The 25,500-nt window shown below is 49.1% G+C and overlaps 1 protein-coding gene across 1 annotated transcript in view; it reads right to left on the reverse strand.

Moving 5' to 3' along the window:
• Positions 1-25,500, reverse strand: part of IGSF3 (immunoglobulin superfamily member 3) — a 92,731-nt gene that overhangs the window by 39,939 nt on the left and 27,292 nt on the right. The gene's annotated exons all lie outside the window — the stretch shown is intronic.

The following is a 25,500-nucleotide window of genomic DNA, read 5'->3' on the forward strand; positions in this document are numbered from 1 at the left end:
TAGATGTGCTCTGCAGGGACTGTGCAAATCAGCCTGCAAGTAAAAAATAGCCTTGAGGAGGTGGCAGAGATGACACCCAAAAGGACATGGATGTTTGCTTCTCTGCAACAAGGGAACTTGTGCTTGGTAGAAGGCTGGATGTCCCTTCTCAACTACCCAGCACTTGGCAGGAGGTGGTTCCTGGCTAAGCTCAGAACCCCCAGACATGATCCAGGCACACGATGGCACTGCCCTGCTCTCAGAGCTCTCCCAAAGGTAACACTCACACCTGGTTCTGCTCTGGGTGATGCTCCCTGCCCCAGCTGCTGTGCTCAGTGACACCTGGCCAGCCTGCCAGCCCAGCCCCACCAGCACCCCACAGACCCCTCCAAAACAAAGCCTGGGAGGGCAGCAATGGGCTGCAGACCACCATGTGCCACACCAACCTCTCACCTGTGGAGGCAACAACCTCCAGCAGCAAGCCAAGGTGAGACAGAGCACAAATCCCTCCTCTGGCTCCCTCCCTGCTCCACAATCTCACCTCTGAGAGGGTTTAGCTCTCCCACTGATCCTGAGCACCAGCAGCTACTGCAGCTTAAGGCAAGCCTAAGCCACTGCAAACACGAGGGCAGAGCACATCAGCACGCAACTCTTCCACCCAGGGTTAAGCTGATGTGTTTTACTTAACAGCACTTGTGAGCTAAGAGCAGGGATGTGGGAATTTGCTGGGGCTTAAAGCAGCACAGGGCAACCTGCTAAGCCACAGCCTCCTGGAGCCTGCAGGACAGGCAGGGAAAGCAGACAAGGAGCAAACACGGAGCTGATGCAGCCTGGGCTCCTCTGAAGCTGTGCAGGCAACACTGTCTTAACATTTTACACCTCTGAAGCTGAAGTAAGAAATGACAGAAATAGGAAGCTTAGAAAATCCTCTTTTCTCCAATTTTTTGAGAAGCCTGATTCCATTCCACCTAGTTCACTCAGGCAGGCAATAGGAACAGCTGAACAAGGAGAGTCGTGTATAGTATCATTTCAAAACACATCCCAGGCCACATTCCACATTCCCCCCGGACTATAATGATGTTTGTGGTGCTTTATAGTCAGGTAAGTCACCCTTCTCAAAAATCAATTTTCAAGGAGGATTCATTCTCCTCTGCCTCGGCTATACAAGCAACACCAAGAGATAAGAGTGCAAGAGCTGCTTTCAGAGATTAGTGCCCCTGCTTCAAGAGCTCGGCAGAGATCACACAGGAGGTCAAGGTGTGCACGTGAGAGCTGCTTTTCCTTCACTTATTCAATAATGAAGGTTTTGAAACCAACAAGCACCTTTCTCCCATCTGCCTTTGGGCACCTAACCTGTCCCTAGAGGTGCAAAGCCCACGATCACAACTTCCAGCATCCCCTTCTGTCCTACTCGAGCCCAGCAGTGCTTTATTTTTGCCTCCAGGGCAAGACAACACAGACCAAGGCACAGCTGGGAGATGGTTTTGCAAGGAGAATCTGAGTCCATCCCCTCCAAAACCCACTTTTCTGCTGAACACACCAGAATGGAGCATTTCAACCCTTAAATGCAAAGCACCAAAGAAAGCACACAATTAGGCTTTACTCTCCATTGTTACAGCTAAAATTCCTGTTCAGCCCAGGTCTGGGTCTCAAGTTCCTATGGAAAGACAAAGAGAGAACTCAGGTATCCTGATGCACAGACAGGGAAGGAGAGAATCACATCCTGCACATGCAGATTACTGAGAGACATGGGATAGTTAATAGGTAGATGAGAAGAAGTTCTGAAATCTAAGGCAAAAATCAAAGCCATACAAACTAAGACAGTGGAAATCCTTTCTTCATCTATCATTCCTGTTTAAAGCATGGAAATTATTTGTAATATATTATACAAACATACACCTTCACCAGACAATAACCATCTAGGAGCCACAAAGTCAGCGTGAGCTGGAAGGATTTCTGGAAGCTGGAAGGAAGGGTGGTGGCTCTTTTGCATATTTCCAAGCTACTTTCTTCCAACAAGGTTTTGGCAGGTCAGAACTGTTACTCTGAAGCTGGCACCCTCATAATGAATGAAAGGCACAGTCTGGCTCTTGCAGGATGGAGTCCAAGTTCCCCAGCCACAAGGACCACCTGCTCTTCTCCTTTACTAGAAACTGAGAAAAGCAGAATTAAGATGAATAAAGCTAATTCAGCCAAACAGTTGACAGCCTTCTGCCATCTGGTCAAGGTAGCATAGATAAAACAAGGCAACATCCATTTCTGCAAATCTGCTTCCTTGAGGAGTTTATTTTCTACTGTACCTCTGCAGTTTGGTGTCTTACTCACATGGCTATGTTATCTCTCTTCTCCAAGCTTTGTCTAGTTCAGCTGGTGGTAATTTGAGGGACAGAGGATAAGTAAAAGGGAGGTGAAATGGCTCTGCTTGAAATCTTTGGGCTTTCCAGACTGCAAAAAAATGTAATTGTGTAGCAATGAGCTAGTCTGGAAAAGCCAATGTGGCATGTACAACCAGCTGACTTCCTGCATGAGACTGTCTGGCATCTCTGTATTAGTACCTTTTAATAAATGTGTTTATTTTTATATGCATTGATCTCAGCAGCACAGACAGACAGGCCAGTGATGGTTACAGCCAGAAGGGAAAGCTCAGTCTTCAAGAATACAGGTAGCTCTCCTACATCACAGTGCTCCAAGTTTTCCAGGACACCCCAAATCCTTTGCAGGGGACTGTGGGCATTTAAAAATAACTGTTCAGGAAATAAATCTCTCATTAAAATAAGGAGAATATGCTTTTGGCACACCTACCACTAACCCAAAGGCACACAGTGCATCAAAGCCGTGCATTAAGAAACCCACTCAAAACACTAAAGAAAATAAGTCACAAAATAAACTAGTAAATAGGAAGTTTCCATGATGTCTACAGAGCAGGATCAATAGCACTGACTCCAGCAGAATTTAGCATTTTATTTATAGAGTCTCCAGCCCTTCTACTGGTAAAGCCTCTAAATGAGAGCCAAGTTGACACACTCCTGTCCCCAGATCCACAGACAGCTCCCACTGTTTTCCCACTCTGTGCTTGTTTCACCATTGCATCTGAGTGCAAAAGGCCCTGCAAGCTGCCAGCTTCCCAGCTGCTGCTCCCCTGCAGGTAAATGGCAAAATGGCCAGCAGGAAGCATTGCACTCAGGCTGCTCCCCAGGAATGCCCGGGGCAGAGGGAGGCTCTGGAGTTGGACTGGCTGAGATACCCAGGGGGAAAAGCCTGGGAGCAGCAGCAGACACTGTGCTGGTGGCTGTCAGCTCAGCAGATGGAGGAAAGCACAGCATAATGGAAACACCACCAACTCACAGCAGCCTGAAATGACTCCGGAGCAGGAGGAGGGCGAGGGAAGCTCTAAGCAGTTACAGAAAGAGGACTCTCTAAATGTGCTGGGCTGCTATGAAAGGAAAATGAAGGAGCAATCCTAAGGTAATCCTTTTGACAAGAGTCTTCAGGAGGGGCTTCTCAGCACTGCAACACTCTTGGACAGTATCTTTTTCCATATTCAACTTTTTACCAGCCTCTGGCAGGTAAATGTTCTCAGGTTGACCTCTTCCTACAGATATTTAGGCTTCCAGAGGAGGCAGCACCACCTGGCAGTGCAGTGTTTGCACCTGCCTCCCACCTAACTTCTGCAAGTGGCCACTACTTTGAGAATGCTAAAGTTCTCAAAATGAGAGGGAAGACAGCAGTTCAAGAATAAGTTTTGCAGATTGCATTAAATAACTGGAGAAGCAGAAGAGATACCCACCACATACTAATATGGAAAACAATAAAATGTTTGGTCAACCTTTAGACACCAAAGAAGTCACCTGGAAAATAACCATGGCACTATGGCAATCAGGGGAAAGCAGTGATTGCACTTTTTTAGATACTGAGCAATTCAACCAGGCAGCAAAACCCACAGGAAACCAAACTTCAGTAGTTCTTCTGCCCACATTTATTCTTCTCTCTTTTATAAAAGTCTCCAAAGTTGGCATTGGTATCAGCATTCTATCCTGTCTAAAACAAGGGACTACTCAAACAAAAGAACCCACTGAAGGTAGACTCAAGAGCCTTGTTTTGTGGCATAGCTAGGATACATCATCCCTTCTTGCTTATCACTGTTTTGTTCCCTGTAACAAAGCAGGAGAGTTTTAAAGGCTATCATATTTCAGATCACAGCTAAATTCTTATAAACACAGCCTTCAAAAAGGAAGGGAAGAGCTTTAGACTGTTCCTTTTCTTCTGTTACATTAGAATGGTATGAAGGTTTTTTCTTCTTTTCCACATAATTATTCTGGTGGAGTTTTTTTGTGTTCTAAAAGCTTTGCTTGAGCACATTAGGTATTCAAGTCTCCTGTGCCCTGGCAAACTCAAGGGTGACTGAAAAACTAGTGGAACCATGACAGCACAGAGGGGAGAGTGGGGAAATCAATACATGAGGGAAGGGAGCTCCAGTCAGACTCTTACAGCTCCCATTAACAGGCACACTTGGGAAAGAAATTCCTTGGGAAATGCTCTCTTACCTGTGGCCTGTTAGCAGAAGTGGGCACACCTGAGATTCCAAACTACACAGCAACTCCAAAACTAACTATACAGCAACATTGTACACTGCTGCCCCAAAATAAGCAGGGAAGGGATTAAAAAAAAAAAAAAACCACAATCATCCCTGTTTAAGAAAAATGTTCATTCTTCTAGCCATCACTGAAAAAAAACCCAAACAAAAACCACAACATAAAAGAGACAGAAAGCTATTTTCCCATAAAATTCATTGCAAGTTTATTTGAGTACTCGATCATCCTCAGACATTCTGGATCTATTAAGGTCTGGTTTATGCCAGAGAATTCCACACAAAGCGATTTCAGTTAAACTAATGCAGCCTCTTATCCTTGCTGTTAAAAGAGGTATTTGTAGCAGACTTTAATCCATGCAGTTCACCTTGATAATTTCAGGAATTTAAGGGTATCCACAAAGGGGTGGGGGTAATGAGGCTGTGGAAAAGATACACAGGCAGAGTGCAAAACTCACAACCTCACACATGGCAAGAGAAAAGCCAATTCCTATCATGCCACCACTGCAAATTCAGCCCCCAAGAGTACTAAGAAACAATATGAGAAAAATGTAAGGATTAAATTCCTAGGAGGCTGGCAAATGCCCCTCCTTTATCCACAGAGCTGCTGAGGTGCACACCACCACTGAGAGCACAGCCTTCCACTGGCTCTGGGTAAACCTGGCTTGGGAACTATTTCCTCTGGCCCATGAGATGTTTGCCTGTGGAAACAGGCTGAGAGTGGGTAAGAGAGAAATGTGTCATGTTCACCCTGCACACAGGAGCAGAGACAGAGGGGGTGGATGTGCAGCCTAACAGGGGCTCCAGCACTGGCTTGCTGAGTTTCACCTCCACCAGTCTCCTCCTACCTCTTTTCCCCTGCATTTATTTTAAGCTCTTAGGTCCCTGTGATTCAACATTTTTCCTTTAAGGAAAAGAGTCATGTATCTGTTTTCCACCTCTACAGTTGGTGGTGACTGCTGTGGTTTTGCCCTAGGTGCAGACCAATACACTGCTCAGAGAGATTTTGAGACAGGGCTTTCCAGTGAACTATGGAAGCACTGGCTCCCTCCTGGAAATGTTATTTCCACAGAAGGACTGAGGCATGCATGGCTGGTGGTGGCAGCAGGACTGTCCCTGCTGGGAGTCAGGCACAGCTTAAAAATTGCTCTACTGAGAAAGGAGGAAAAGCAAGGTCAACAAACTCAGTCCTTCCCCATTTTGCAGCGCACAGCTGCTCATGGAGATGGGCAGCACTGGAGACCCCAGCCTGGTTTGCAGCAATCACATTCCTCCACCTGCCTGCCCTTGGGTCAGACCTGACCTCTCAGAAATGCAAACAACATCACACCTCCCCAGAGCAAAGTGTGACATGTTCATCCATCAGAGCCATGTCCTACCTAGCCAAGAAACCTCCCACAGTGCCAAGGACCTACACAAAACCAGGTGACTGCCTTACAAATCCTCTCAGTAGCCCAACAGGAGATTGGCTCCTCCTCAGCAAACAGAGGAGCATCCATCAGGGTCCTGCACTGCTATTGCATGAAACCTTACCATCCTTTTAGACACTACACAACCTTCCTTTCCTTCTTTCCCAAAATCACCAACCACTTCCACTGACACAGCAGAACAGACCAAAACAGGGCAGACACCCCCCTGGGTGGAAAATGGCAGGATTTTCCCAAGGTGTGATCAAATGGCTGTGCAACCCCAGGCAAGCACTGAATCACTGCCTCTCCAGCCTCCCTGCATCTGGAACAAAAGCCAGCAGTGCCCTGGGAGAGGCTTTGCTTTCTGTCCATGCAGCAGCTCCTGACACATCCCAGAAGGCAAGGCTGGATTGTAACCTGCAGCCCCAGAGATACACAAAAGGAGGACACCATCAGCTGTACACACTCAGGAAACTTCACCTCACTGGGAAAATAATTGCAAGGTTTGGGCTGTGTTTGTTTTCCCAAAGCCCCCAGTGGCTGTCACATTATCAGAGCAGATTACAGAGCATCTCTGCTGACATGCTCAATCGCACACACCTGTGAAAACCTCTCATTTTCCTTTTAAATATTTCCCTCCTTCCTGTCTTCCACTTTTTATTATTTCAATTGTTTCTCCACAACCTCATTTATCTTCAGAGTCAGCCATTTAGATTTTAATAAAAGGCTTCACTGTCTATCCCCTTTTTTCTTCAAAGGCCCCGATTTATTTTGCTGCCTCTTCTTGGTTCCCCCCAGCCTAATTGTTATTATTTTTAACCTTCAGTAGTTTCCTTTGCTTTCTTCTCCATTCTAATCACTCCCTGCTCCTGTTTTCCCCTCTCTGTACTAAGTCCCTTTCATCCCTCACCTCCCTCTCCGCCCCTGGCCAAGCATCCAAATGCACGCGGAGCAAGCGTAACCAAACATAAATATGAAAGGGATCATCCAATTTCAGCAAAATGCTTGCCCCTACCTATTCAAATATTTAACTTGCAATGACTAAGCCCAAGAAGATCATAAATTTTTTTTACAGACCTCTGCAGGTCTTTAATAAACCTCAGGCTGCACCTCGCTGACAGCCAGAGCTGCAGTTGCTGAGCTGTTTCCTATGCATTACAGCAGATTTGCTTCAAGGTAAGCAAGAGGGACGCTGGGCTCGAATTAGAAGCAAGGAGATTTCATTCCCCAGTTGCTGGTTTATTGAAATTCAATGCTCCCTCTCACCTGACGCTTTGTTATGCTAACCCCTACCAGCCAGCAAAGATTTCTGGTCCATGGGGAAGGCAAGCAGCCACACTCCCAAGACACCCAGGGAATTGTCCTGCAGGTGACACTCCCATCAAACCTGGGAGCTGGTGCATCCTGCAGCACTGGTGAGACCTGGGGCATTGCCAGGGACTCTTGTAGGGTCCCACTGCCCAACAGAGGGGCCGCTCCTCCTAAAGGAAGGCAGACATGGGGGTGTCACTGAAGGCACTCCACGCCAGGGGACACCAGGTGACAGCCACATCCTGCACCAGATTATGGCAAGGGCTGTGTGGGGAGCTCCTGGTGCCTTAGAGGGGCAGGAACTCCTGGGGTTCTGAACCCCCTGCACAGAGCACCATCAGAGTCTTGCACTGCTATTTTAGACACTACACACCATTTCATCCAAGCCATGTCCTACTGGGAACACACAGCTCCCACTGCATTTCCACCTTGTAGAAGTGCATGGTGTTTGCTGAGCTTGAGGACTTCAGGGCTGAGCAGCCAGCTGGGACACCAGCTACCCCAGACCATCTCCCCAGAGCCCTGTGCTGCACAGTGGTGTCTGAGAAGAAAAGATGAAACCTCCAGGCAGCTCTCAATGCCCTGGGATAAGCATTTGGGAGCTGCTGGCCCCTTTCACTCACTGCTCTGCCTGGGGAAAAATGCAGAAGGCAGGACAAAGATACAGACAAGGAAACCACTCCTGGAGTGTAAAAGAGCCCTCACAGGAGTCATACTCCACTTTGCAGCATTTCATTAAAAGTAAACCCTCCTGAAGGGAAGAAAATAGCATCTTTCTTTTCCAAAATGGGAGGAAACATACAAAAGCTGAACCATACATGCCCCTGGGTGAGGCAGTAAGACAGCCTGTACTATTAATGCCCACCAAGGAGTTTTGACACAGCACTGCCATAGCATTGGCAAAAAGACTGCATTTACAGAGTGGAACAGGGCTGCAAAACAGTCATCTAACTCTTCATGCCTTCTGCCCATTTCTAGAGGAGACAGAAAGCTGCTTCAAATGGTAATGTAGACTTTACGTGTGGCCAAGCTGGGTGCACAAACCTGGCTGAAAGAGAATGCACCTATTTTTGTTTTACCTATCCTGTGAGTTAATCCCTATGTCTCACACTGGCTCTTTACACCCACCCTCAGCCATGGAGATGCCCTCAGTAACGTGGCAAGCCTTGGGTGAAGCTTGGCTGGAGCAACCCTACTGCACCCTTCCAGCAGTGCTGGAAGGGGCTCCTGCCTGCTCACCACCAGCAAGGACCTCAGGCTCTGCTGGGAAGAAGGTGCCTGAGTTTAGCATCCCACAGGAAAAGCAGGTCTCACCAGTACAACCAGCCCCACAGCAGACAGCACTGTGCACAGTGAGAGGGAAAGTTTTTTAAACCACCCCGAATTCCCCAGCATCCCTCTGGCTGCTTTCCCACAAAGCAGACCTCAAACCAGTCTCTCACTAGGAGGAGATAAATAAATAAAATAAAACACGCCCGTGTGTGGGCTCATGCAATTTTAATCAAACTAATGTCTGCAGGAAGGGGGGCAGAGGGGCAGGGAGGGATTACTTGTTCCGAGCGCTCCCGTTCGTTCCCATCTGCGATCCCTTCACAGGAGCAGGGGAGGCACAAAGCGAGCACGGGGCTGGCTCTGCTTTAGTCACCGTCTGCTGCTCGTGGTGGCAGCCAGAGAGCACCCCGGGGAGCCACTCCTGTGTGCTGTGCCAGCTCATTACACACCAACAGGAGCACCTGGAGAAAGCTTGACTGGGAACCGTGTTCCTGAAAGCCAACGGGAGAGGAAACCCAGCATCCTAAAAAACCAGTGGTAACTCACGGCAGGAGTCAGGGAAACCAGAGCTGCTTCCCCATGGGAGGGCACATGGGCTGGGAGAGAGAGCACCCTGAGCTCCACTGGGAATGGTCTTAGCCAAAGGAGCAAGGACACTGCTCCTTTGTGGCAGGGTGACAGGCTGGAGCAGGCATCAAGGCAAGTGGGTGGCAGAGAAGCACCGAAAAGATAATTGTGGGCATCTCTGGGGGGCAAGGAGAAGGCAGCAAGATGGAGCAATGGCTTGAAAAGTATTGGGTGCCACTACCTTCAGAAATAGCAGGCTAAAAGCTGGAGCTGCACAAAGGTAAGAGAAGCTAGTGGCTTGTGGGGATACAGTGATGTTTGCCAGCTGTGTCAATGTCTGATGTGCTTCAGAGGTGAAGGAGAGAAGATCATGGCAAGAGCAGAAGGGGAGCTCCATCTCCCACCTGACCATGCAGCCCTGCAAGCTTCCATCCCTGCCTCTCAGCAGGCCTGTTGCTAAGCCAGCAACACCAATGCTCACCAGCCTCACAAAGGAACACAAAACGCTGAGTAACCATTTGGGAAGTGGTCCATTCACCTCAATACCTCCCTTGGGGACACCCGAGAGCCACCAGCTGTGGGGAGAGGCAGAGGTGACTGAGCTGCTCAGGGGGGCTCAGGTATTAACCCACCCCCAGCCCCTGGGACCTGGACACAGCTCCCAGATGGGGATTAAAGCCAGCTAAATGAGAATTTCAAACACACACCCTGCAGCAGCAAATAATCAGGTGCCAAGAAGGAGATTAACCCTGTGGGGCTGAAGGAAACAAAGGCATAAGAGCCGGTCGGTTTAAGAAGCTGCTGCTGCTGCTGCTTCTCCCAGACGAGCACAAATCCGACCAGGAGGAATCTGAGGGCAGTGCCTGCGTGAGAAACACTGATTGTTAGGAAATAAAAGCCTCTGACTTCATGCAGATCCACAACAAGTGGCATGAAGATCCCTGCAATAGCTGCTAGGCAGAGGCGGTGAGTCAGGTAGTCTCCCACCCAGGTTGTACCACAGGAAGCACGGCGCTTCAGAGCTTATTTTAGCTGATGGTGAGCAGAGCACAGAGCTCCTGCAGCAGGCCCTGCTCTGCCAGCTCCCAGACCTACAGCAGGCAGCACACAGCACCCTCAGGCACCGACTGCCATGCCCTGACAGGTGGGCAACAGCTCCTCATCTGGGGTCAAAGTGACACGCAGGCCATTGATGGAGCAGTGGGGCTATGGCGATGTCCTTCACAGGTCACAAAGCCATTATTTTGGGGGGGTGCATGCCAGCCAAGAGGGGCTGCTGTATCTGCAGACCCAAAAGTGCAATGCCCTGGTCAGCATTTACATGCTCAGGGGACCGTCCATTCCAAGCCAAGATGGCAGAGTAGGAGGAACTGCTCCTCATTCGCAAGCAGATGCAGGCAGTGCTCCATTTGGGAGCAGGCTCCTCCTGCACTCTGCTGGCAGGAGAACAGCTGTGAGAGACGTGCTCCTTACTCAGGGGCCAGCCTTGTGTCATGACAGGCTTCCAGTGACACGTCCCTAATGCTCGTGCCGCTGCAACAGGAACACGGTTCCCAGTCAGGCAGCCTCCAGCAATACCACCTTGGGCTGTGATCTTGTCAGGTTCCATCAGCTTAATCAGGCTCTGCTCTGGCTGCTGTGCAGGGGTTTCACAGACAGGCTGGCTGGCTGTCCTGCTGCTCCACACAGCATCCCTGAGTGCTCAACAGCAGTGCAAAGTCCTGGCAGTCAATGAGAGGACTCACATTTCAGTCTTGTCAACTTCAACCAGAAGATAGTAAGGGACAGGATGGGTGGCCCTGTGGGCATCAGCTCAGTGGACCAGTAATAGGGCTGGGACTGTGATGCCTGGCTCCAACTCATGACACTCTAGCAGTGATGGAAAGCATCTTCTAGCCTTTCAGTGAGAGATCTGAGGAGGGGGGGGTTCTACAGTAGCTCCTGGGGGCACCTGTGTCATCTAAAACATCTCATTAGTGCAAACTGCCCACAGGTATCTGGCTGAACTTAGCCCTACCAGAGCACCCTGTGGCCCGAACATACCACAGGAGAGAGCAAGCCCATCTTGCTGCTCTGATGGTCTGTGACAGGGCTGCCTGCAGAAACTCATCCCAATTCTGCCAGGGGCAGCTCAGCACCCGTGCAGCACCCTGAGCCAGCTCTGTGCTGTTCACAGCAACAGGCTCCGGCTCAGCCCGGCCCCACAGGCACAACCCAAACCCACAGCACGGCTGCCCAGCTCAGCACAGGGGCACAGACACCTCTGGGGTCCTGCTCCTCCTCTGCCCTTCCCTCCATCCACATCAAACCCTCACCAAGAGGCTCTCTAAGCAGGTGAGGTCTGAGGTGTCTGCGGATGGGCACACAGGACATGCTGCTCTGGCTGCAGACACGCGGGAGCTGAGGGGATCTGAGAGCGCTGGGCACCAGCGTCTCACTCCCCACTGCTCACCAGTCCTGTGACTCACAAAGTCACTTCAAAAGCAGCTCCTCAAAGCACCAGCACTGCCTCTGACATCCCAGTCACAAAGGGAGAGGAATAAAGGGTAGGAGGCAGCAGTGCAAAGGTAATTACTGCATCCTGACAGCCCTGATGGAAGACAGCACTGAAACCCCCATTGTCTGCTCCAGAGTCAGAAGCCTGAAACAGCATCTAGGGCACTCGAAGGACACATGGAAAGGGTCCCACAAAGCCCTGCAGAAGGAGGCCAGATGGACAGGGACCCATGTCTCTGGCACTTCAGGGGCCTCCTCCCATTGCAGGAGGGAGCAGGGACACTCATTTCTCCCCAGCCACAGTCCCTCTCTGGCCATCCCCATTTCAGCTCTCCCTGCTTCAGTACCTCCAAGATGCCAACCTACACACCCCACTGCTCTCAACAGCACAAAAACTCCCATCCAAGGTCTTCCACCTGCCACTTCTACACTCTCTCCTCCTCCTGCCTTCCCAGTGCTGCTGTTCCTGCTGCCTTTCTTCTCTCCTCTCACCTTCTGCTGGGTTTTTAACCCCTCCATCTCCCTCAGCCCACTCACTCTCTGCCTTGCATGCCTTCAGTTGCCCTCCTTCACACTGCCCAGCACTGGGATGACCACAACCTTCCCTTTCCTCACTAAGGGAAGGGGTGCCATAATCTCCTATCCCACAAAGGGTCCGCCTTTGACTCAGCTTACCCTGCATCCCAGGACTCTGCTTGGAGGCAGGAACCTCTCATGCAAAGGGATGCTCTTCCCTGCACACTCCTCTGGATATGCTTATACACTCAGGAGCTGCTTGGATGATGGGCAGTGCTCCTAAGATCTGAGAAGGGAAGACTGGAAGCACCCCCATGACCACAGCACACCTTTCACTCTGCCCCTCTCAGGGCAGCCCTTCTGGCCTGCACCCACAACAAAGGAGCTCCTTCAAAGCACAGAATCTCTCCAAATTATGAGAGACTCATGCCCCTGACAATGCCACCTCTGCAGCCACTTTCCCTTCCCCACAGGTAAACACTGCTGTGCCAGTGCTCCCCCTTCCAGCCCCAGTGCCAGGTGGGCCACCCATCAGGCACAGCCATCCCCTGCAGCTCTGCAAGGACTCCTGTCTGGGGACAGGTGGCATCAGTACACCTGAGAGAGCTCAAAAGGTGACAACAGACTGCCAGAGCACCTGTGGTCATCTGTGGCACGCTGATGCAATTTTTTTGCAATTTTTCAGTGGACACAGAGCCTGACATTAACCCTCTGCTAAGCAACCTGCTTTTGAATCTCTTCACTTCCATGCAGCAGCACAATGCCATAAAGAAAACCCATCTCTCTAAACCTTCTCACCCCCTCAGTGTCTTTGGCATTACAAGTTACAATCAGGAAACACTTTTGCTAAGAAACGGCTTCATAAAAATCTTGCTCTCTTGAATAGGCAGCTAAAAATGAAGGATGACAGGGTCTGAGAAAGTGAAGTGCTCAGAGCACATTGTGCCTAGCACAGAGGCATCCCTGTCCAGAAAACCCTGCCTGCCATGACACACTTCCCCAGGGCAGGCATCCCTAGCTCTACATTTCTTTGGAGAGCCCTAAGTTATCATTTCAACTCTCAAGCAGCAAGGAATAAAGCCCTGAAGGGTGCAATACATTGAACCACAATGTCAAGGAACAGGAGCAGGGCAGAGCCGGGACACTGAAGGGCATCCAGCCCATTAGCACCAACTCATCATCCACGATCCCTCAAGGCAGAGGCTCATTCAGACTTCAAATGGGGAGCAGAGCAGCCCCACCTCTTGCCTCCTCAGGGTAAAAATCACGCTTCTCTCTGCATTCTAAAGCGCCTTTGTTCGGGTTTGCCCTGTTAGCTCTGGCTTTTCTTTGTAGGCTCTTCCAGAAGCATCTCTTGTCGATGGCAAGGGCAAGTGGGGCGGCTAATCCCATTCCATTAGCATCCTCGGAAATGCTCCAAGGACTAGGACGCTGCCGGGGTGCAGGTGGCCAGAAGGCGGCTCTCGGTAAGACAGCACGACTTCTGGATGCGTGCACACACATCCAGCCCCAGAGCCGTCTGCCATCAATAAAGCCTGCCAGAGGGGGGAAGAGGATAAACAAACAGCCCACATGTGGCTCCAAAGGAGACTTTTCTCCTACAGGCACAGCTTTCCCAAAGCCAAAGGTTGCCAATGCTCCTCTTTTCTGAAGGTGACACAAAACTCCTAAATGGGGGGAGCATGTTATGTACAAAAACAACTGAGCACCCTCCCACAAGGGCCAGGGAGGGTGGAGGGGACACCCCCAGCCCCCCATGCTCCTGGGGGCTGCAGCAGCACAGCCCCCGATACCCCAGGGGGCAGATAAAAGGCTGACAGAAGCCATCCCCTCCTCATATGATGACCCAGCAGTGCCTGCAGCACTCTCATGTTTCTTGCAGCCCCCCCTTCCCATTACATTTCCCATTTATAAACAGCTGTTTGGCAGTATTACTAATCAGTGCTGCATGGAATAATGTTACTTTTCCCAACACATTACTATTTTATCTTCTATCCTCCCCACCTCCAGCTGCTGCTTTCCTTCCACCACCTCCAGCCTGGAAAGCAATAATACATTTCTTCATTTTATTCAGGCTCTACTTTTCTGATAGCACAAACAAATTACTTGCAACCCATGAAAAAAAACAACCCAGAAAGTTTTGGTTTTTTTAAAATTAAATACTGTTAAACCCACTTAAAATAAATACTTGCTGAAGGAATATCAGCTGGAGACTGCTCTCTGACTTATAATAATCCCACTGCGCCCAGGGAAATCCTCTTAAACCTATATCAGATAAAGATTGTAAAACTGTTAGGGGGCTAAACTGACAGGGCAGACAAGAATCAAGATGGAAAATTTCTCTCCCCAACTCCTCTTCACCAAGGGGCAGCTGTGTCCCAGAGCAGGTCAGGTTTCCTTCTCAGCACACAGAGCAAAGCTCTGCACCACCTGGAGCTGAAGGGAGAGGGGAGGAAGGCCAGTCCTGCCAGGGCTTTGGGCTGAAGGAGGAGGAGGATAGGGCTGCTGTGGAACTCTAAACCACCAAAGAATTGCCTTCCCTTTCCCACCTCTCCTGTGGGTAGCAAAAGCAGGGCAGAAACCCTCTGGAGCTTCAAACCTAAAGGATTCTCCCCATCTGCCCCTTCCCCCAACCCTTCTCTCCCTCATGCTCAACAGCAACATCTCTAATTAGAGATAAGGATTCCAAATCATCAGAGCTAGGGGTGGGACAGCAGCAGCAGGATTTCAAGTTTAGTGCTATCTTATCTGAGATGACAGAAAAGATCTGATGTAGATCGGTAATGCTCCTAGGAGAAATTTGTGCTGCTCTGCAGTTTGCTTGAGCACCAGCCACCAGTTTGACTTTGTTGGTTTTGCAATTTTTCAACAAGATCCACACCACAGGGAGCATTTTGTGGCACAGAGCTGAGCAATGGGCACCGCACTCATCCTCTGCTATGTGGAGATTCCACTGTTCATCACCAGACCTACGTGTTCTCCAAGAGAACCCAAGGAAAGCATCACATCAACAGCAGAGACAGCTGCCCCTGCCTCTCAGGGCAGCAGAGCGACAGAAGTGCAGAGCAACCAAGTCTGAGGGGCTGGAATTAAAGAATAAATTAAACAATTCTCCAGGGAAAACAAATTAGAAAAAAAAAAAAAAAAAAGAAAAGAAAGAAGAGTGGGAGGAAGAGTAAACACAGCAAAAACCTCCCCAGGGAGGCACAGCAGGAAGAACAGGCAATGTGGAAGGCGAAGTTTTGGGTGGTAATGGAATCAGGGGCCGCTCCATTGCAGGATTTCTCAGTGCTGCAGCTGGCTGGAGCCACGGGGACCGTATTCCCTGTCAGAGTTCAGTGAGCAATTGCTAAGGCAGGGGACGGGTGCCATATGTTACCAGCTGCGCTCGCAGCCGCGGCTCTCCCGTTCAACGCCGAGATCCTCTTTGGAGGCACAGAGCACAGAACCTGCACGCCGTGAGCCTCTCCAAACAGGCTGCCAGAAATGCCAACAGGCTCTGCCAGTGCCACTGGGAGCTGGTCCCCATGCCAGGGAGCCACCGGGCCGTGCTGGCTGCTCAGTGCCCCGCACGGGCAGGGAGGTGCGGGTGGAAGGAGAGATGGGTGTCCCTGAGCTCCCCTCCAGCCCCTGGAAAGCTGCCGAGTGCACAGGAGGCACGAGGCAGGTACCAGGCTCTGCCCAGCCCACTCTGCAGCCTGCTGGCTCCACCACCTGCTCATCCAACCCAGCCCAGCTACTTCTGGCTCTGCTTTTGTGTGCAGTAATTTTTTTCTTATATTTTGGAGCTTTTCTTAGTTGTGCATATAGTGAAAAAGTAATCATTTGTGGGGGGAGAAAAAAGGGATTAGGACTGCCCAGACTACATCAGGAGGAAATGTTGAATTCAGGATGGGAGACAGCACTAAACTGTTTCCAATATTACACAACCTTTTGCCCCAGGCTTGAACTTAGGATGCTGAGTAAGCCACTGGTGGTAGAGCTGGTCTTCAAATGCACCAAGCTCTCGGACTAAAGATTCTTTTTTCCTACTTAAAAATCTTTGCATCCTTTCCCTCTCTCAGCACATTATATTAGCATAATGTGCTGAGAGAGGGAAAGGATGCAAAGATTTTTATGTCACAACTTATGTCACCAATCTCTCTACTCTGGGGGACATACTGAAAGGCATCCTATAAAACACAACAATTATGATTACCAAACACCTCATTTTACCAGGAACTGGCAAAGCACATGGGAAGAGTCAGCAAGAGAAGCAAAAAGAAAAAGACATGGTCTGAGCAGGGTTGTGTTTTCAGCAATTCCTTTCAGGGCAGCAGAGAACCCCAAGCCCTGCAGCCTCGTTGGCACTGAGCAGGCTCAGGGCTCAGCAAAAAGCAAGTGCCACATGCCCATCACCCAGAGGGACGCCTGAGAGGAGCCAGACACGGCTCGAGAGCAGACTGGAGGGCACGACTCAGAGCCTTCAGAAAAGAGGCTTTTTCAGGAAAGGCTGCTTGGTTTTCAAAGATCATTTTAGCTGACTGTCCTGATGTTACGATTCAGGCTCGGCACTGCACAGAAAGCCACCCAAGCAAAACACTGCAGCTCTTTACAGTCTGAAGGCAAGTCAGCATTCAGGGTTCCACACCTGCCTTCCTGACAAGGAAAGATGTACAAAGTCTGGAAACAAGAGGGCTGGTTTTAAAGACAAGCCTAGATCTGTGAGCAGAGGGCTGTGCAATTGCCTGAGGCTGAATTAATTTACATTTTTAAAAATGGCTTTTAAGAATACATTTTTTTTCTTACAATGCATCAGCACAAGTGTACAGATACGTCCAAAAAAGGACACATATTCTCATTGTAATTGTTCTCCACATGCTAGCTAAATTTAAAAAAAGTACCTCTGCCTCAAATGGGACAATATAGGGAAAACATATGGAATACAGTGATGTGTTCCAAATGCATCTAATGCCAGGTTTTTGAGAAATGGGTAGGTGGATGCCATAAAAAAAAAATAAAATCAGATCCCCAACTGAGAGCCCTTCCCACAAAACATGTCATGCCACCAAGCTGCTTGAGGTTTTGAGGGACAGGGCAGAAAAAACTGAAGAAAGAAACAAAGGAGTGGATACAATGGATTGCCCATTTTTTAGGCACAGACAGCCCACCATTTGTTCCTTTCCTCCTGCACATTCAGAGGTACAGAAGTGATGCAATGTAATACAACAATAAGAAAGAAAAGAATAGGAGATGGCATACTGCAACAAAACAGGAATAGCAGGAAAACACAGTAACATGGGATGAGACAAAGACACACACAAGGAGTGAGCCCTGTCCCACTGTGCCAGGGCACGCACAGAGATTTCTGTCATAAGCCATCAGCTCCAACCTGACTGCTGTCTACAAAAGAGAGGTTTGGGAAGCACGAGGAATAACCAGCCCATGGAATTCAGTGCCAGATTGCACATGACTCAAGCACAGGGTTGCCTGTGCCGGGCTCCCACGTAGCTGCAGATCACTGGCCCCCAGTCTGGCAGTGCCTATCAGCCTCACAGCTCCTGCCAGGGGAAAACTGGGTGAGCTCAGGCAGCCACACTTCCAAGACACCAGAAATGACTAAGCAGGACAGGAGATGAATCCTATTCAGCATTATTACCAGGCAGAGCTGAAATATAAGCCTTTGTTTTTAACTCCCGCTATCTGAGGAGCTCAAAGCCCATCACAATTATTTAGCATAGACTTTGTGAAAGGCTTGTGTGCTATTATCCCTAATTTTACCAGCTGGAAAATGGGGAGGGAGATGGATTGCTCCATATCCAGGAACATGCAGCAAGTTGGCAGCATAGCAGGGCTGAATGCCTGCAGCATCTCAAACCAGGTGCAATCCCCCAGGCTCTGGCCACAGGAGCTGCCAGAGGTAAATATGTTTACCCCTCCCCACTCCCTCCCCATTAACAGACAAATACTTCATTTCCATCCATAGCAGGAACAGAAAGAAAAAGCAGAGGAGCATAGGTCAATTATTTTGTGAAGGTTACTACAGAGAGAATTAGGCATATAAAGGAGGACAGTAAGAACAAAATACCCTGTGTCTAGCTGCAAAGGGCCACCTATAAGAAGGCATTTGATTTTTTTTTTTAAATCCCTTTTTAATGCCAGCTAAAGGGTAATTTGAAAGTGAAGGACATTTTGCTCCTCTGGGGAGCTAATTACTGCAACAAGCACAGCCCAAACAGGCAAAGATGAATGCAACTCACACAGCACAACACCAATCCTGCAGCTCACTTTGTTAACTCACACAGCTTGGCCAGATAAGGCACACACATGTTTCATGGAGGTAGCCAAGCTGCCAAGACAGACTAAGGGAGATTAGGACATCTGTGCTTAGGATTTCCAAGTTCCACCTTCAAACAGCAGAGCAATAGAGACCAACTCCTGCAACCTCATGAGAGAAATAAGAACAATATGAAATATCACATATATGCCAGAAAAAAAATATAATTTGGGGATTTAAAATAGTCCTTGGTGTTCTCACCTGGTCGAGATCATCAATGTTATGGCATTATTTAGCTCTGACCCTCCAAACTCCTTTATTTAGCACCAACCCTCCAAAATGCTGCCTAAGAGTGGTTCCTTTCTGCAGTGCAGTCAAGTATCTCATCACAGGACAATCCAGGGTGGAAGGGACCTTGGGGGTCTGTGGTGCAGCTACAGGGCCAAGCAGGCTCAGCTATAAGGTCAGACAAGGCCACTCAGAGCTTGATCCTGTCAGGTCTTGAAAGCCTCCGGAGATGAAGCCTTTGCAACCTTCCAGGACAGGCTGAACTGCTTATTTTGATTTTTGCCCTGCTGCTGCTCATCTGCAAAAAGCCTGGTCTCCCCAGGACACAAGCTGCTCACTCAAGTACAGCGACAAACACTTTTCCCTGTCTCTCAGGTGAAGACAAAGAAGAAAAATGCAGCACAGAAAGAAGAGCCCCCAAAGACTTCTATCAAAACTGGTAGGTCCTTGTCTCTGAGACTGCCATCCCTCTCCTGGACACGTGCCCCAAGCAAAGCCACCTTCAGCCCTGCTCCTTGTCTCTGAGACTGCCATCCCTCTCCTGGACACGTGCCTCAAGCAAAGCCACCTCAGCCCTGCTGACAGCAGGAATAATCCACGTGCCCCACAGGGAGAGAAGTGACTGCTCTCATCCAGGCTGCCAGGAGCAGACTGTGCTCTCCCAAACCCAAACTGTGACGTGACTTTCTCCCTCTGCTCTGTGCTCAGACAGATCACGTATGGCAGCACTCAACAAAGAAGAAGGGAAGAAGGGAAGCTGCTGGCAACAAGCAGCAGCAGCTGGTACGGGATAATAAAAGTTCTTTTTTTTTTTTTCCTTGACTGCTACACACTCTCTCACTCTCAGCAGAGGTTTTTGGTGGCAAGTTCAATTAGGAGACTTGCTTTCTTCTCCTGAAGGCTTGTCTGAGACACACACAGCTCCCTTCTTTCCAGTGCTAAGTGTCTGGCCTGCATAAATCTTCCTCCCACGGCACCAAAGCCTCTCAGACACGCCTTAGACATGTCCTCCCTGTCCCAGCCATGGGCTTGCAAGTGGCCACACAGTTACATGCCACAGCTGCAGAGCACAGAGCATCCTGAAGACAAACTCCTAAAGGCATGGTGTGAGTGCCCATGGACTGAGTCCTGCTCTGCAGAGAGCTGCAAGTGCCCTGGGCAGCTCAGCATTAGGAGACAAGACCCCACGAGGCAGAGCCACAGCCAGCCCTGATGTCAGGCAGAGATGCAGATGGCTCTTCACCCAGCAATGCCCTTGCCCTCCACCACTCCCAAGCTTGGCATGGTGTAGAAACTCTACCACAATGGGACTACCAGCCAAAAAAACCACACAGAGCCCCTGGGAGCCATCACAGGTAATACAGGACACAGGAGAACAGGGCACAGGCCAAGGCACCAACCTAGCCAGGCAGGATGAGACCAGTGAGAAGCAGCAGAGAGCAAAAGAGTGACCAGGCTGACAGGGCAGCCACTGAACAGCACTGAGCCAGCATGAAGCCTCGCTGCCCTCTGGGACCTAAGCCTGGCAGGAAGCAGGTCCTGGTGACCATCCCTGCAGGCACCACCACCAGCTCCACAGCAGCCCCTGCCCACTGCAAAGGCAGCTGTGTTTGAGGGCTCCTTGTTTCTCAAGTCTGCACTGACATTGCTTCTTCCCAGCCTGTGGTACCGTGGGGACTGTGGTCTCCTCCCAGCCAATCCCCTTTCATTTTTTTGCTTTAACTTGTTTAGGATTGATGCTGTAGAGCTGCTTCCCCCAAAATAAAGACTAAAAGACCTGCCACCTCCTCAAGTGCTTTGAAACCTTTCCTCCCGCTCTATCACTACCTGTTTAAGAAAAACCTCAAAGCTTGATTTCTTCCCTCAAATCACTTACTCTGAAAAAGATCTCAACGTTTTTGGGAACACAGATGAAAAAACACTGAGATAAAAGTCTGAAACTTCTGAAGAGGTTAGACCTGGGCCTCTTCACTGTTATCTAAGTGAGGGTACAGGCACACAAACAATTCATCGCAGAGATACAGTGGAGTACAAATTTGCAGTGACTCACGCTCTTTGAAGGAACTGCCATGTGCTCAGTTCTACCCTGCAGCAAAACACAAGTTTACCCATCAACAGGAGAAGCACAAACCTCCACCTCAATTTGCATAGCACTCCTGCAGCTTCACCAACTGAATTACTGCACAGAAACCTCCTCTGCTGCCCATATTTCAAGAGTTAAGAAAAGGGATAATTCCAATGGTAACCTGGAAAATACTGCTGTCTTGCCAGTGGTGATGCTGTGCTTCTGGGATGCTGCTTTCCTTCACCTGCAAATTTTTTGCTGTCTCTTAACTTCTTAAAAAAGTACATACTTATCACAGCCAGCAACAAGCAGGACCTCAACACAACTGTGTGCATTGTCCCTAGATCCACGATTTAATCATCCTAATTTAAATTTTGTACAGCACAGTCTGCTGCACACTCAAGTGTCTTCCCAATTCAACCACAAAGTCAAAATTCCCATCAGTTGCTTAGCAGCCTGATAGGACAAGTCTCCAAAAGCAGCCAAGTTTACAGCCACAGTGCCTAGCCCCAATCTAACATGTAGGATCTCTCTCTAATCAACACAGAGAACAAAGAGCTTAATTTAAACAAAGGTGGACTGCTCTCCAGATTTGTCCTTTTCTGTCTTCTGATGGCAGACATTGCCTGGATATCTACCTCAGGCAGCGAGTTTGGTGTTAAACAGGTGGCAGACAACTCATGAGATCTTCCAAAATATTTTCCTGCCACCCTGAGTACAAGAGCATGACACAATTTTGTGTCAGTCTCAGGGAGCTAAAATCTGGAGGCAAACAACAGAGCTGCAGACTTTGTACACGGGCTAATCCTTTCTCATAAATCAGTCACAAGGCCACGGCTCCACAACATCCTGAAGAGCTTTCTTTTTTTTTTTTTTACCCCATCTCCCTCAGCACCTGAGATGTCCTAAATTCTTCTCCTAACACATCTCACAGCCCAGGCATGACTCCATCATCCCAAAGATGCAGCTCAGAGGGGGATGAGAAGAGGAGCAGTAGGATACAGAAAGGCTTGTTTTTGAAGCAATTGAAGACTGGTGAAGAAGATTAAGCCTTGATACACATGCTGCATGGCAGAAGGCCTTTGAACCACATGACTGGCCTCATTCCTAGCTTCAGTGAGATTAGCACTTGTGTTGCATGCCTAAAATTCAGATAAGAATCCCACAGAGTGCCTGGGGAGCACTTCTTACTCCAGGCCATCACAGACATCAGGTCCTCAAAGCAGTGCTAGACCAAAGTCTCAGTGAGGGAAAAGCAATCTGGAACGGTGACATTAATAATGGCAGAGGGACAACTAACCATGCTTGCTGCTCACGAGGTGGAGAGAAGTGTACTTTCAAGCCAAACTGGCATGTCTCTGAAGCTGACAAGATTGTTTTTTAGCAGGCTCAGAGCCCTGGAGACACAGCCTTCACCAATGCTCAGATGGCAGGAGCAGAACACATCCCAGCTGCTCTGCTGCAAGCTGAAATGCCCCAGTGCAGACAGCAGGCCCATGCCCTGCTGCACCAGGGTCCCACGCAGCTCCCCTGTCACAGGGCTGCAGCATGAAGGTGGAAAAGAGGAGAAACTCCTCCTCCAGCTCCTTCCTCAAACCATGGCACACAACAATTCCAAGGTCCCAGAGCAGCAAGCCTAAAATCAACACTGCTTCAAAGCCATCCACTTCACACATAAGTGGAGAGAATAGAGTTGCTAACAAACCTGTCTCCCTTCAGGCTTTGCTGCTGCCAGAAAAGAGCCACTCAATCTAATGAGTCAATTAAAAATTCATCACTGGATGAACGAAAAAAAAAAGTTTGGTTCTTTTTCTGAGAAAATGAGAACAGTAACTCTTTTCTGTACCTCTTCTTGCACAGTATCTGCAGAAGCAAAACCAACCTGAAAACCCCAACCTATAGTTGAGACAGGAAAATAGAAAGGACCTGTGATCTGCCCAGGTCTGTAGAGCCCATTTCCCCAGAAGGACTTCAGGGTCCAACAGAGTTGAAGTCAGTCAGAAGTCACCACTTCCCATGAATGAGAGGCAGAAGGAAGGCTCTCTGTAAGGGCATTCTGTCTACAGGTCATTGCTGAGAGCACTCTGAAAAATTCAGTTTCTGTCAAGAGTTTGGCTAACCCACAGAAGGGAACGTACACAGATGCTCATGTTCAAAGTGCAAGTGACCCTAAGCCATTTCCAAAGTGAATTTTCAGAAGTGAATTAAGCTAAACCAAATTAGGGCCCAAAATCCTGAGCAAAAGCATCCATGGAGGGGCATAATGTGATTTAACTAATCCACTAGAAGTTACTTTAGATCAATTTTCTTGAGTATCTCTGACACATGTAAGCCCCAAAGCCAATGTCCTCCAAGCACAGCTCATGGGTGTCTGCAGACTCCCAGATCTTCCTGGTTTGTAGCTGAGGAAAGGGAAGGACAGAGCAAAACCAGATCAACCCAGCATTGGCTCCCCAGACTCTTGGGAGAGCAGAGGAGGAGCTTCCCACTGCCCAGCCACTGGATATGCTGACTGTGCTCAATTCCAGCTCTTTGGCAGAGCCACCAGAATCCATCCAACCCCACCCTGCCCCCGGGCACGTTTTTTCAGTGGGTGTTGGTTTCAATGGGTTTCACTCCCCAAGGTGACTTAACAAAAGCAGCGCTGACTCAGTCTTGTTTAAACTGCAGTGGGAACTGCAAATCTGGAGACCTAAAGCAAATTACAGACCCACAAATGAAAAATAGAATACTCAGGCATCTACCCCCCCCCAACCACTCATGGACATCAGATGGCAAAAAAAGGCACCTAAATAAGCACCTACACCTGTGCTGTGGAGATTCACCTGGGACAGTGGCTGGGCTGGCACCTCTGAAGGAAAAAAGTCAATGCAAGAAGCTCAACCCAGAGAAAGGCTATTGTGATTGAAATCATATCCTGGCTCCTTTCACCCTGGATTTCTTGTGTCAACACAGCCTGAACCAGCAGCACCACCCTGGGCTGGATAATGTCAAAGTGGTTTCCAAGCTGCAGCCTCACAGACACCCCCCAAAGGAAAGCAAGCCTGCTTGCTGTCTGTGGGCTTGAATTTGCTAGAGGGGTGTCTGTGTTGTACAGGAGCTTTTTTAGAGGTCTTTCAGCCAAAGAGTTGGATGGAAGCTAAATTTGACTGCTGTTAGCTGAGTTAGACACTTCAAATACTGCTTTGAGCTTTGAGATACAGAAAGCAAGCTGAAGCTTGAAAAGGTCAAATCATCTAGTCAAAGAGGTGCCATGGAAATACTCCAGATTTTAAAAGTACCTGGTTTTGATTTTTCTAAAGCAAACCAAAAAAAAAAAAAAGAAAAAAAATCCCAAACCAGCTTCTGCACACTCATCTACAGACAGCTCAATCTGCTCAGTGGTTTCAGGATGTACTCAGCACTGCTGTAAGAGCCTGAAGATGACCATCTCTCCTGTTCTCCTTTTATGTGCTGCTCATTACTACTGCTCTTTTCCCTGCTCAGTTATTTCACCACCTTTGGCAGGCAGCTCTCTGGTCTGTGACTTGTGCCATCTGACACAGACTCCCTGGTCCTTTCCCTCTCTGTAAATCAGCCCCAGTTTTGCTTTCAGCCATGGCTTCAAATGCTCCTCTGCCCAGCCGTGCTGCCTGGAGTCTCATTTTTATAAAGGCCTTATTAGTGAAGAAAGCTCACTATTTCCTGTGCCTCTACACTGTGATTTCCTGCAATTCCCACCACTGTGCCACCTGCTCTCCACTCCTGTTCTCCCTCCCAGGATTTTTATCTGACAGCTTATGCAGACCACACTGCATATATTGGGTGGAAGGGTCTCACACCCCATTGTGGAGTTACATTTTAGTTTGATGGTATGCTCTGTCTCACCCCTTGAAAAATGTACAGTTTATTCCAAACCTGTGATCCTCCCCTGAAGTATCATGGATGTGTAATCCCACTGGGCCAAGTCTTATTCTGCACCCACTTTGAATCTCCCTGTTAAACTGCGTGAGGGAGACCAGATTCTTCTTGGCCCTTTTCTCCCTAGGCTCTCCCTCTCTTTCCCTCCCTTCCTCTTCCACCCTTCTCCCTCAGAAAGTATCATGTATCTGTAATCCCAACAGGCCAAATCTTATTCCATGCCCACTTTGAATCTCCCTGTTAAGCTGTGTGAGGGAGACCAGATTCTTTTTGGTCCTTTCCCCCTAGGCTCTCCCTCTCTTCCCCTTCTTCCTCAGAAACCCTGCTGCTCTCAGGGGTAGGACCCATAATAAACCCTCAACTAATTAGCACCCTCAGAAGCCGTGTGGAGACTCCTTGCCTGCCTGCCCAAGTCTTGTTCTGCGCCCACTTTGAATCTCCTTGTGAAACTGTGAGGGAGACCAGCTTGGGCCAGGTTCTTCTTGGCTCTTTTCTCCCTAGGCTCTCCCTCTCTTCCCCTCCCTTCCACTTCTCCCTCAGAAAGTATCATGTATATATAATCCCAATGGGCCAAACCTTACTCTGTAACCACTTTGAATCTCCTTGTTAAGTTGTGAGGTAGACCAGACTCTTCTCGGCCCTTTTCTCCCTAGACTCTCCCTCTCTTCCCCTCCTTCCCCCCTTCTCCCTCAGAAACCCTGCTGCTCTCAGAGGTGGGACCCCCAATAAACCCTCATCTAATTAGCACCCTCAGAAGCTGTGTGGAGTCTCCTTGCCAGCCTGCCCTAGTCTTATTCCATGTCCCCTTTGAATCTCCCTGTTAAGCTGTGAGGAAGACCATGTTCTCTAGGCC

This window comes from Melospiza melodia, chromosome 2 (genome assembly GCF_035770615.1).
Source record: "Melospiza melodia melodia isolate bMelMel2 chromosome 2, bMelMel2.pri, whole genome shotgun sequence".
Taxonomy (NCBI): Eukaryota; Metazoa; Chordata; class Aves; order Passeriformes; family Passerellidae; genus Melospiza; species Melospiza melodia.